Raw genomic sequence first — 12,760 nt, 5'->3', positions numbered from 1 at the left:
CTGTAAAATAAAAGGATGAGATTAGATACTACCGAAGGTCCAACACCAGCGTCGCAGTGCGTATAATCAAAGTCCTCTTGGGAAGGTTGATGTATAACTCCAAGGACTGTGTGCCTACAGCTCAGAAAGCCCAAGTCCTAGAGCAGGGGTTGACAAACTATGACCTACCGGGCCAAATCTAGCCTGCACCAGCTTTTTAAAATAGAGCTTTACTGGTACACAGCCATGCATATTCATTTACTGTTGCCTCAGAGTTGCCTCGGTGCTGCAAGAGCAGAGTTGAGTAGCTCTGACCAAAACCACATGAAAGAAAAGCCTGAAATATTTACTACTTTACCCTTACAGAAAGTTTGCCATCTCCTGCTCTAGATGTTTGCTGGATGGTTTCAACCAAAATATCGAACCAAATCTTGCTGACATTCTTTTTTATAAAAGACATAGTATGAAAAACTGAGTGACAATCTGAGATATTTTTATTTTAAATTACAATGCACTCCATGAGTGCCTAAACATAATACAATAATGATGAGAAACTTAGTCTGGGGAGGGAAAGGACACTTATACCTCGTATAAATGGTACTGTTTTTCACTGGATGGAAAGTTTAAACAGACAGGATTTTTAGGTCATAAGAAATAAGGCCTACGTTATGTTCCAAAGAGAAATACAAATTTCTCTTGTAATTTCTCAGGTAAACTAGATGAGAGGAAGGCAGAATTAGTATCTGGAAGGAAATTCATCCTCACACTCATATACAAACCAACCCTACCCTGGAGTGGACACTTCTCAACGTTTTCTCATCAACCCCACCCTCCACTCATAGAGGGGTCAGAGGACGCTTCCTCCCATTCCCATTCTCCCCCCAACACACACACACACACACACACACACACACACACAGCAAAAGGAGACACTGAACTCTGAGCTCAACAGAAAGAAGGAAAGGAGGAAGAACTGTGCGTTCTTGAAACATCTGCAGCTTTAGAATTTGCAAAGCAGAAGCATGAACCCGAGAACTAGTACTTCATTATCCTGTAGAAGGGAGAGAGTCCCAGGCATAGCGTTCCACCGCCACCGCCAACCCCTCCCAACACAGAGTCTGAAATAAGAATATAATAGGAAGTAATAGAAAGAGAGAGAAAGACAGGAATGCAGGCCCAGCGGTCCAGGCGGGCTCTCTCTGCAGGTTTAGCAGGGAGCGTCCTCCGCTTGGTGCAGTGCAAAATAACGCTAGTTCGGCATGGGATTATCTGCCGTGTGAACGTGGGTGTGGGTGTGAGGGTGTGTGGGTGTGCATTTGCTGCTCCTTTGCCTTCCGTATCAGTTATCTGCTGCTGTATAACAAACCATCTGAATTATTTATTAGCTCACAAATCTACGCATAATTAAGTAAGCTTCAGCTGAGCAGTCTCTCCTGGAATCATGCAACTACAGTCAGTGGGAGGGTCAGCTGGGAGCTGGGGGTCTAAGACGGCATCACAGCCCTCCTGGTGGTTCATCTCACGTCTCAGCACGAGGCAGAGCAGAAGGAGGTTTCCAGCAGGCGGGGAAGGCAAGTCCCGATGCACAAGCACTTTTCAAGCCTCATCTCGCGGCATATTTGCTAATGTCGCATCAGCCAGAGCAAGTTGGCTGGCCAAGCCCAGATTCCAGGAGAGAAGAGCAAGCTTCCACTTCCTGATGGGAGAAGAGCAAGCTCACAGTGCACGAGCTATCATACAGGGAGAGGCGTGTTTGTGGCTGTTTTTTACAGTCTATCCCACATCCATCCTCATGTCACGTTCACAGGGGATGAACCCAAGATTGAAGTATATCACGTATGTGTGATTTGTTAAGCTGTGAGGCATCAGAAGAAGGAAACTGCACGACATCGGACATGCCAGTTAATCTCTAGGAGCGCATTTCCTCATCTGTAAAATCTGCTGCACAGAGGGAGATGTCTACGCAGTACCTGCCATAGAGGCCGTTGAGAGGTTTGGTTTCTGTCTGCAGATACCCATGCCTGGGGGGGTGAGCACTTCTTGGCCAGCGGCTATGACTGGGTGAGAGTGCGTGGGGCTTTGGCTTTTCTGAGCACTGAAGTTTAGTGTCTGGCAGATAACAACACAATAATCCCCAACAGATAGCTTTTCCCATCAAGAACCACATGCCACATGGAAGTGCTTGGCCTGTGAGGACCTGACGGCATGGGGGCCCTCCAGACCTTAGTCTCTTCGAGAGGCTGTGACTCAGTCCCCCAAAGGAGGGGAACAGGGTGACCAGGCAAGGGGGCATCAACATCCTCAAGCCCCAGCTTCTTCCATTATCCCATCTCACAGACTGGGGGGCCAAGGAACCATACCCCAAAGGAAAGGAGTTTAGCAGAGGGAGGCCCTTGATCTTGTGTAGATTCTGCTGGGGGGCTTGGGCACAGACATTCCACTTGGGAGCCAGTCACAAGAAGGGGCTGTGGCATGAAAGACTTAGCACAGGGGCACTTGGAGGGCGTGTGACAGTCACAGGGGATTTTGCCAGAAAACTGGAAGTCACAAAGCATCAGTATTTCATAAGGCAGGGTTCCGGTCCTGGCCTCATGGATACACAGCTGTGGCTTCCCCAAGCACCATGCCCACAGAACTGGACCTGGGCAGGGGCTGCTGTGGCTTGTGGCAACCAGTGCTGAGAATCTCAGGACTGTTCTACAGCCAGGGTACAAATGCACTCGCTGGCAGGAGGCACACTCATAATTAAAGTGCTTCAGGGACATTAGGAGAACATGTTTATGTAAGGCTCTGACTGGTTCCTGGATGCAACTCCAGAGCCTTGAAATGACATGTTTGTGATAGGTGCTGTATACCTGTTGTATCAATAACCAAGATCTAGGGGGACGTTAAGTTTCTCAGTAAGTCCACCAGAGGTGCCCTCTGTAATGTTCTCCAGAAGTTTGGATACTTGAATAGAGAAAAATCAGCAGCCCAATTTGTGAAAGTCGGGTAGGTTGACCAATTTACTCCTAGGTTTCCCAGTTTTAGCCCTAAACAGTCCACATCCCAGGAAACCCCTCAGTCCCAGGCAAACCAAGATGGTTGGTCACCCTGAAGTGGGGACACAAACACAGTCATTCATCAGGATCAAATTTAATCCTGGACACTCAGTGCGTTGTTCTAAGGACCTTCTTGCAGGGGATACATTAACCAATGAAACAAAGGGCACCTTCTTCTCTGTCCAGATTAGTCCTCGCCTGGTGTATTAGTCAGGATTCTCTAGAGAAACAGAACCAATAGGATGTGTATATATGAACACTGTTGACCCTTGAGCAACACAGGGGTTAGGGTACCACTCCCCCGTGCAGTCAGAAATCCGCCTATATCTTTACAGTCAGTCTCCATATCTGTGGTTCCACATCCACGGATGCAACCAACTACAGAGCATGTAGTACTGCAGTATGTATTTATTGAAAAAAATATGCATATAAGTGAACCTGCACAGTTCAAATCCATGTTGTTCAAGGGTCAACTGGAGAGAAAGAGAGACAGAGTGAGAGAGAGAGAGAGAGAGAGATTTATTTTAAGGAATTGGCTCACGTGATTGCGGAGACCGGCAAGTCCAAAAACAGCAGTCTGGAAACCCAGAGAAAAGTTATGTTACGATCTCGAGTCTAAAGGCCATTTAGAGGTAGAATTCCTTCTTCCTTGGGGGACTTCAGTCTCTTTCCTCTTAAGCCTTCAACTGATTGCATGAGGCCCACTTCCATTATGGAGGATAATCTGCTTTACTCAAAGTCAACTGATTTAAATGTTAATCTCATCTTTTAAAAAAATACCTTCACACCAACATCTGGACTGGTGTTTGACCAAAAACTTGGGTACTGTGGGCTAGCCAAGGTGACCCATAAAATTCCCCATCACACCTGGCCAGGTGCCAGTCAAGCCAAGATACAGTCCCTTACCTGGTAGCCACTTGAATTCTGGCAGAAGATCATAGGAAGGATGTCCTCCAAGAACTAGAGGTTCCTCCTCAAGGGGGCCCTAACATCCATGTCCACACCACCTACTTTTGTTGAGAAGTTGGAGGATTCTGACAGGCCTTCTTCAAGACAGGGAGGATACCGAGGCCAGGACTGAAGTCTCTGCCAGGGCCATTCTCGGTTTGCTTTATGGTGTTTTGAAGCCACAGCAACACTGGAATGAAAGCACTGCTATCTCATCTCCTCCCCAGATTGTGGGAGGAATTGGAAAGCAGCGTCTCTGGCCTCTCTGAAAGGTCTGGGTGTGCTAGAGTTCCCTGGCTCTGGCTGCAGCAGCGACAAGAGGAGAGGAAAGCAATGCCTTTCCAACGACTCTGCAGAGCTTAGAACGTGGCTGGTCCTTGTAGCTAGGACATAAATGGATGGCCTTTAGCCATAATTAGACTAGACAATTACAGCACCCGTGATTGTAGACAATACACGGTTTTAAAATATTACAGCTGTAATATTCTACCAACCATAGAATCTCAGCACTGGGAGGACCTTAAAATTCATCTGGTCATTGTATCCAGCTGTAACATTTATTAAAAATGAACTGCAATGAGCCAGAGGCAGCATCATTACTTGATTGGCTCTGATTCTCCCATTGTGTATTCAGAGCAGCCCAAGTGAAAAGAATTTGAATTCTTCCAAGGAATTCTAATAGTTCCTGCCTATCGTGGCATTTATATTCCTTCAGTCTTCTACTGCGGTCTTCCTTACCTGCCCAGTGATTTTCCCAGGTTCCCATTTGATAGCACAGATGCAGAGCTTGGGGGAGAAGAAGAGAAGGGCAGGGAAGATGAGCAGCCATGAATGAGGAAGGCAGCGTCTAAAGACAAGCAGAGGTGAGAAGCAATAGGGAAAATACGGGCAAAAATAAAGTCAGAGGGGCGTGAACTAAGGTGGCACAGACCGCGAGAGCAGAAGACAGCCAGCATCAATAACAAAGAGAGATACGACAGGAAAACAAAGGAAAGAGGAGACCAGGCATAAGAGTAAAGGGGACGGTAGGGGCAAAGGCCTGTGACGGGGCAGGGAAATGCCTCGGGAGGAGGTACAGCAGAGCTTAGGCTACATAGAGGAGCTGAGTTCTATTGGGTGGTGGCAGTGCACCCACTGGATGGCCTGGGAAAACAAGGAGGTTGGCATCTTGAGCGTGAGGCCAAAGCAGAGCTAGTTCCATTCTCCTGCCCGTGCCCCCGACAGGCTGCCTCCGTTCCTACAAGCTGCCAGGCTAAAACCCCACGACACTGGAAGAAGCTGACTCTTCCCCTCCCAGACATACAGTCAAAATTTGCCAGTTTTGACGAGCTTTCCATTTTGTCCTAACAAACGTCCTCTGCCTACATCACCCAGGAGACACAATGTCTCCCCAAGTTCAGTCTCCTCTAGCTTAGGTTCCTCCCTCAGATAAATGAAAACATACACACATATCTTCCCAAAACATGTTCTGACATTTATTCATATCAGCCAACAGGCCACAGAAATTCTCCAAACATGCTAACCCAGCATTTCCCCCAGCAAACACCGAACTCACTCACTCTGACACACACACACACACACACACACACACTTTCCTGAACATTGCACAACTAAGCAGCTGGTCAACCTACATGAAGACTATATTTCAGAGAAGCTCCTGACACCCCATGAGGGAGTCCCTGGCACAGCCTGTGATGGCGTTGACCAGGTTGTATATTGAACGCACAGTATGTCAAAAGGAAAAATCATTTCCAAGAACAATGATGGAAGTAGCCCAAATGTGTGCTTGGAGAAAACCAAGTGAATTTGGGTTTTGATCCAAGTAAAATATCAAAAGGATGAATCAGAAAAATATATATGTGGGGCTTTGAAAAGTTATTTTTCTTTGTACAGTTACAATGGCAGAGTTTCAATTTGAGTTTCAAGTGCACGAGAGATGTGTGTCAAACGATCCAGTTTGTAGCTTGTGACCAGCCTGGAGGGGAAATGATAAAAACATTGTTTTGATTATGGACCTAAGATTGTTTCAATAAACACAGCCTGGAGATCACGTTAATATCAGTTTTTTTTTTTAAGTGTCTTTCTCTTTTTACTGAGCTTTTAGAAAGAGTTTTTATTTTGTTTTTGATGGGGGCTTTGGAGGCTCCTGCTTTCACCCTCAGAACCTTCCACCTCCCCGCTGGTTTCTGACATACTTTAGTCCCTTCTTTGCACAAGTCCTTTGAGATGGGCTGGGGTCTAAAGCTTTTATAATAGTAGACAGTAAATCTCACTCTCAGGGTCAATCCAGGGCCATCAGACATTAGATGACAACCCGAAAAACTGACTCGATGTGCTTGTGACTTTGGGGGATGTCAGTGAAGGAAATGGCATTAGGAGTAAAAAGTCCTGATCTCAAGTCCGGTCTCTGCTCTTTCTGAGCTCTGCCTCCTTCCATGCTTTTCATACAGCAAATATTACTGACTGTCTAAGACGTGCTGCACACACACAAAGAGGAATGGGGACCGAGCAAAGGAGGCTATAGCTGTGGAGGTGACAACGTCAACAGTAAGATTTAGCGCAGTGCGGTGACGCAACATGGAAACACAGGCAAGGTACAAAGACTGCACAGGCGAGGAAGGAAATCCTCCCTCTGCCAGAGAAGAGGCGGGTAGGGTTTCACTAGGAGATGACTTGCGAATTAGATTTCAAAAGCTGGATAGGGGGCTTCCCTGGTGGCGCAGTGGTTGAGAATCTGCCTGCTAATGTGGGGGACACGGGTTCGAGCCCTGGTCTGGGAAGATCCCACATGCCGCGGAGCAACTGGGCCCGTGAGCCACAACTACTGAGCCTGCGCGTCTGGAGCCTGTGCTCCGCAACAAGAGAGGCCATGATAGTGAGAGGCCCGCGCACCGCGATGAAAAGTGGCCCCCGCCTGCCACAACTAGAGAAAGCCCTCGTACAGAAACGAAGACCCAACACAGCCAAAAATAAATAAATAAATAAATATTAAAAAGAATCCTCAATGTTTAAAAAAAAAAAAGCTGGATAGGAGTTCAATCAGTTAAACAAGGAATGGGTGAAGGATATTCTTGGTTAAAGAAAGAGCAGACACAAAACCTCAGAGATGGAACAGAGTGAGTGTGCTTGGGAAGCTCTAGGGAGTCTGCTCTCATTGAAGCATAAAGCGTATGGGATGGGCAGGAGGGCACGGCTGCAAGAGGGGATAAGGGTGAAGGGCAGGTAGAAGCCAGTGCAAGGTGCTTAGACTTGACGGTGTCCTAACAGTAGCTAATGTTTACAGAGCACTGCGTAGTGTCCAACACACGGGTCCAAACACTCTCTAACATCATCACGTGTCATTTTTACTGCTATCCTAGTAAGAAGGTACAATTATTCCCCTCCATTTACTAGATGAGGAAACTGGTCCTTGAAGAACATATGTAACTTGCACAAGGCAGAGACAGTGAAAGAGGAAGTTGGGACTCCAACCCTACTCTGTCCAGCTACAGAGTCCCTGTACCCCTCACATACTTGAGTTTATTGGATTTAGCAGATGGAGATCAGGATGATCTTTGCCAGGTCAATTTTGAGAGCATTTTGAGGGGCGGAAACTATAGCCCAGTGAGTTGAGAAGCAGACAATTTCAAGGAAGAAGATTAAGGAGTTAAGTCCAAGTCTTAGGATCTCCATTTCTGGTTTTCTCCAACATGAAGTAGGGAATGAAATGGACAGGAAGGTTGAAGAATTCCGAGGAAGGAGGCTCGGATTCTGGGGTGGATTAACTATACCCTAGGGGAGACAGTGTGCCCAACTGAAGAAAGCAGAGAGTGCTGAACATGGGCTATAAAATGGGAAGGGCACAACATGCTACCTTGTTCGGAGATGGGGAAATTACATCCAGGGGCACCCACGGGGAGAGACACCAGAAAAGAGATGACATGAGCGGAGCACTGGAGAATGAGTAGAAATAAGGGTAGAAGGAAAAGGTAATTCCAGAATGGCCAGCAGTTGAGCAAACCACAGAAGCTGGGAAATACAATATATGTTTGAAGAAAGTGAAGCTAGAACATGTTTGCTGGAGCACAGAGCTGAATTATGAAATCAGTGTAAGGAAACACAGGCTGGGACCAGGTTATGGAAGGCTGAGCTAAGACATCCAACCTTTATTCAGGACGCAGAGGACCACTGGAGATTTCTGTGCAGGAAGAAAGGTGATCACAGAACTACCCCAAGGCCACTCACCTGGCTGCCTGGGTCAGGGTGGAGTGGAACTCCATCAGCGGAAGGTGATGAGGTCTGACCTGGGGAGGTGGCAGCAGGAAAGGAAGGGACACCTCAAGAAGTACTGTGAAAGGAGAATCAACAGCACTCTGTGACCGATGAGACAGAGTCATCCAGGATGATCCAAAGGGTTTGATGACTTCAAGAATGGCTATACCATTAACAGAGATGGTAGAGTCAGGACAAGGCTGTGTGTTGTTTTCTTTCCGTAACTTTTGATTATTGTATAAATAAAAGTATTCAGTAAAGAAAAACCTGGAAACTCCATTAAGGGGAAAAAAACCCTGAAAATAGAAGTCCATAATCTGACTGTTAACATTCCCTTTTGATATACCCTCCAAAGTTTTTCTTTACCTACACATATATATTTCTAATATTTTCATTATAATTAGGATCATTCCATTTTATACCTTTTTCACCTAACAACATACAGTGAACATCTTTCCCCATCAATAACTGTAATTCAGCATTATTATACTGTTTACATAGGATCCTACCTTATGGATTTATCACAATTTACTCTATCTGCTCCCTTGATACAAAACATTCTGCACGACTCCAATTTTAGCTATAATTAATATTTTTAAAGCTGAATCTCTCTGTACATCTTTAATTATTTCTTTAGTATAAATTCCTAAAAGTACAGTTTGAAGTCAAAAAATGTATAGGATTTTTTAAAGCCTTTTGAACCATATTGCCAAACTGTCCTCCAGAAAGAATAAACCATTTGTACTCCCATCAGCTGAGTAGAAGAGTAGAGAAGAGTTTTTACTAGAGAGGAAATAGCAACAGCTTCAGATATGTAGACTTTAAAGCACCTACAGGATGCATCGGTGGCAATGGCAAATAAGTAGTTGGCAAGGAAGGAGCTAGATTTTAAAAGAAAAATCAGATCCCTCTTCCTGTTCCTCCTCCTCTTTATTTTCACCACCATTTCTCTTCCCTCCCCTTCCTGTCTCTCCCCTTCCCTATCCTTCCTAATAATTCAGTCCTAAAGCTACTGGTGAAGGTGAGCAAGGTAGGCATTTAAGCAGTGGGGAAGGGACAGCAACATGAGCCAGGTGTCAGCACAAGAGGGTGACCTGGGCCCTCGAGGGGTCTCAGAGCCCACGTTGGGCAAAGAGGCCATGTGTGCAAAAGGGCAGCCAGCACAGGTTGTCAGAGCCTCAGAGAGGTGAAGACAGTCTCCATATAGGGGGAGTTGGGTGCTGGAAGTAAGGGGAAATGGTTAACATATAGGATGACTGATCAAACAAGTAAATATATTGAGAATTATGGAAGCCAGGCTTTCCACTGGGCTACTGTATTAGTATGGATTCACCAGAGAAACAGAAACAGTAGGAGATGTAAATATAGATGTAGACAGAGAGACAAAGAGAGAACAAGATTTATCATAAAGAATTGGCTCACGTAATTATGGAAGCTGACAAGTCCTGAGATCTGCAGTCAACAAGCTGGAGTCCCAGGAGAGCCGATGGTGTAATTCTGGTCCAAAGACCTGAGAACAAGGAGAGCTAACGGTGTAAGTTTCAGTCCAAGTCTGAGTCCAAAGGCAGAAGAAGACCAATGTCCTAGCCTGAAGATGGTCAGGCAGAGGGAGTGAATTCTCTCTTACTCAGCCTTTATGTTCTATTCGGGACTTCACTGGATTGGATCAGACCCACCCACACTGGGGAGGTAATCTGGTTTACTCAGCCTACCAATTCAAATGGTTATCTCAGCCAGAAACACCCTCATGGACACATCCAGAATCATGTTTAACCAAATATCTGAGGTCCCTGTGGCCCAATCAGGTTGACACATGAAATTCACCATCACAGTTAACAAAATGGAAAGGAAAAAAACTGGAATGAACCCTATGGGCTGGAATTAGAGATATAAATGTGAATTCATGGTCCTCAATACACAGAGGAACATAGATGTAAACACGTGTGCGTTCCCTGGCTCTTCCCTCTGAGAGGGGATTGGGAGCAGTAACACCCCAAGAGCAGTAAAGTCATCTAACACCCAGAATTTGGTTTCCAAATACCATTTTTCACTAAAAGAATCCAGGATTGCTTAGAAGAATGGCTGATTCTGAGACAGAATAGAAAAAGTAAAAGATGAGCCTGAAACAACTTTTTGTGCCAGAAAATGAGGCAGTTTTCAAAGAATGATGGAACATGTCACAAGAACACAAAAGCCAGCTTGACAATTTAGTACCGAAATAAATAATGATAATAAATAGCAACAGATCAAAAATACATTGAATAAAATAGGAATCCATGAGTTCATACTGACATAAATAAGTTGATGAATAAATTGAAAGTTTATGATTAACAGTATATTTACAGAGTCTCAGAGCAACTTCTCATGAAATATTCATTAATTATAAAGAGGAGAAAAGTAACTTTACAGTGAGGAGGTCTAAGAGATACCATCTTAATCTAGTGATTAAAATTAACATCCTCAGCAATGGGACACATTTAAATAATATGCCCTTTAGTAGCACAATGGGAGGAACGCAGCATCACTTCTGGAAAATTCCTAGCGAAGATGTATAACTTAAATTTAATCATGAGGAAACGGCAGTAAACCGAAACTGAGGGACATTCTACAAAATAATTGGGCTCATCTTCAAAACTGTCAAGAGCATGAAGTCAAGGAAAGATCGAGGCACTACTGTAGACTGAAGGAGCTGAGGAGGTGTGACTGGTTCTAGACCAGATCCTGTTGCTATAAGAGACTTTACCAGGACAGTAAGAAGAAATCAAATGGGGTCTGAGGGTTAAATGGTGGTGATGGATCACTCAATTTCCTGGTTTTGGTGGCTGTGTTTTGCTTATGCATAAGAGTGCTCGTTTGCAGAAAATACACATGAAAGTGTTCAGAGCTGATGGTGTATCATGTCACCAACTTACTCTCCAAGAGTCATGGTGGGAAAGGTTCTTATCAGTGTTCTTACAACGTCTGTGCAAGTTTGAGAAAGAGAGGTGGAGGGAGCAAGGAGAGAAAGAGACAGACAGACAGGTACGCAGGCAGATCAGGCCTAGGTTCACTCATATGAAACTGACAGCACTGAAGTTCACGGGATAAGCCACACTGCTGAGTCCAGAGACTGCCTTGGGTCATCCTGTCCAGTCTCTAGCCCAATCCTAACTAAGACTGGAATGTGTCTACTAAGAGCCTAATTCTACAATAATTTTACAGAAAAACTGTGAACTGAAAATAAAAATGTATGAAAGAGTGGTTGGGGGGTTTGGTCCACTGGATAGAATCAAGAGGACAGGTCAAAGATTTGACTTGGAAAGCAGAGACTGTCTGGGATCCAAAAAGGTGGCAGGGGTCAGGGGTAAGGAATAAGTAAAGATAGTGATTTTGAGGCAGGGAAGGGGTAAGATGACCAGCAGAGAGAGGCCAGCTGACCTCCAAGAACTCTGGGCCGGGGTTCCAGTGGGGTGATCAGCATGAATGCCGGGATTAGTTGTTCCACCAAACTGGGAGTGGCCCAAGGAAGGCCTTGTGCTTTGTTTACATTTACACCACCAGCGTGTGCATCACAGGCTCTGAGGGTAACAACCAGGAACAAGGTCACTGAGTAAGAAGAGGATCCACGCAGAGAAATACTGTGACCCAGCAGAAAATCCTGCCCATGTTCCCAGGAAACACAGCCAAGAATATTCACCGCAGTATTACCTTTAATAGCATAATGGAGAACAACCCAATGCACAGGGACAGGGGGATGGCAAAAAAAGTGTGACGTAGTCATATATGCCTGTAAAAATGAATTAACTATGGCTACATGCATCAATTCAGATGAATCTACAAAACCTAAGACACAAAAAATTATCCCATGTGATACTATTCATATAAAGTTCAAATGCACACGAATTTATAAAATAGATTCATCTTACTAAATAAGCTTTCGAACTGTAATGAAAAGCAAAAGAACAGTAAACATAAAATTCCCCTGAAGGGAGAATATAACCAATAGGGAGGGCTAAGGGGTGCTTCAGCATTTTGGCAACATTCTATTTCTCAAGTTGGGTGACGGGTCCAGGAGTATTTATTATCTTTTATATCTTATATACATTATATTTTATCTTTGTATGTGTGGAAATATTTTATTAAAAATAAACAGAAGCAGGACTTCCCTGGTGGTGCAGTGGTTAAGAATCCACCTGCCAATGCAGGGGACATGGGTTCGATCCCTGGTCTGGGAAGATTCCACATGCCACAGAGCAACTAAGCCGGTGCGTCACAACTACTGAGCCTGCACTCTAGAGCCCACGAGCCACAAGTACTGAGCCCGCACGCCTAGAGCCTGTGTTCTGCAACAAGAAAGGCCACCGCAACAAGAAGCCCATGCACTGCAATGAAGACCCAACGCAGCCAAAAATAAATAAATCAATTAATTTTAAACATAAATAACTAAACAGAAGCATTTAAAAGGGGAAAGTTCCCAAGGGCTGTCATATGGGTCTCTCTCTGGATCTTGTGAGAGCCCTGAAGATCCCTTGGTGGACCAGGGATCTTAAAAATTCCGGTAT

General features: G+C 45.0%; 1 long non-coding RNA gene across 1 annotated transcript in view; it reads right to left on the bottom strand.

The window, feature by feature from the left end:
• Positions 1 to 12,760, bottom strand: part of LOC309606261 — a 93,417-nt gene that overhangs the window by 49,445 nt on the left and 31,212 nt on the right. The gene's annotated exons all lie outside the window — the stretch shown is intronic.

This window comes from Balaenoptera borealis (assembly GCF_965194805.1).
Source record: "Balaenoptera borealis genome assembly, chromosome: 11".
NCBI classification, from domain to species: Eukaryota; Metazoa; Chordata; class Mammalia; order Artiodactyla; family Balaenopteridae; genus Balaenoptera; species Balaenoptera borealis.
Note: the sequence above shows the minus strand (reverse complement) of the source record. Positions and strands in the feature narration are given on the sequence as shown.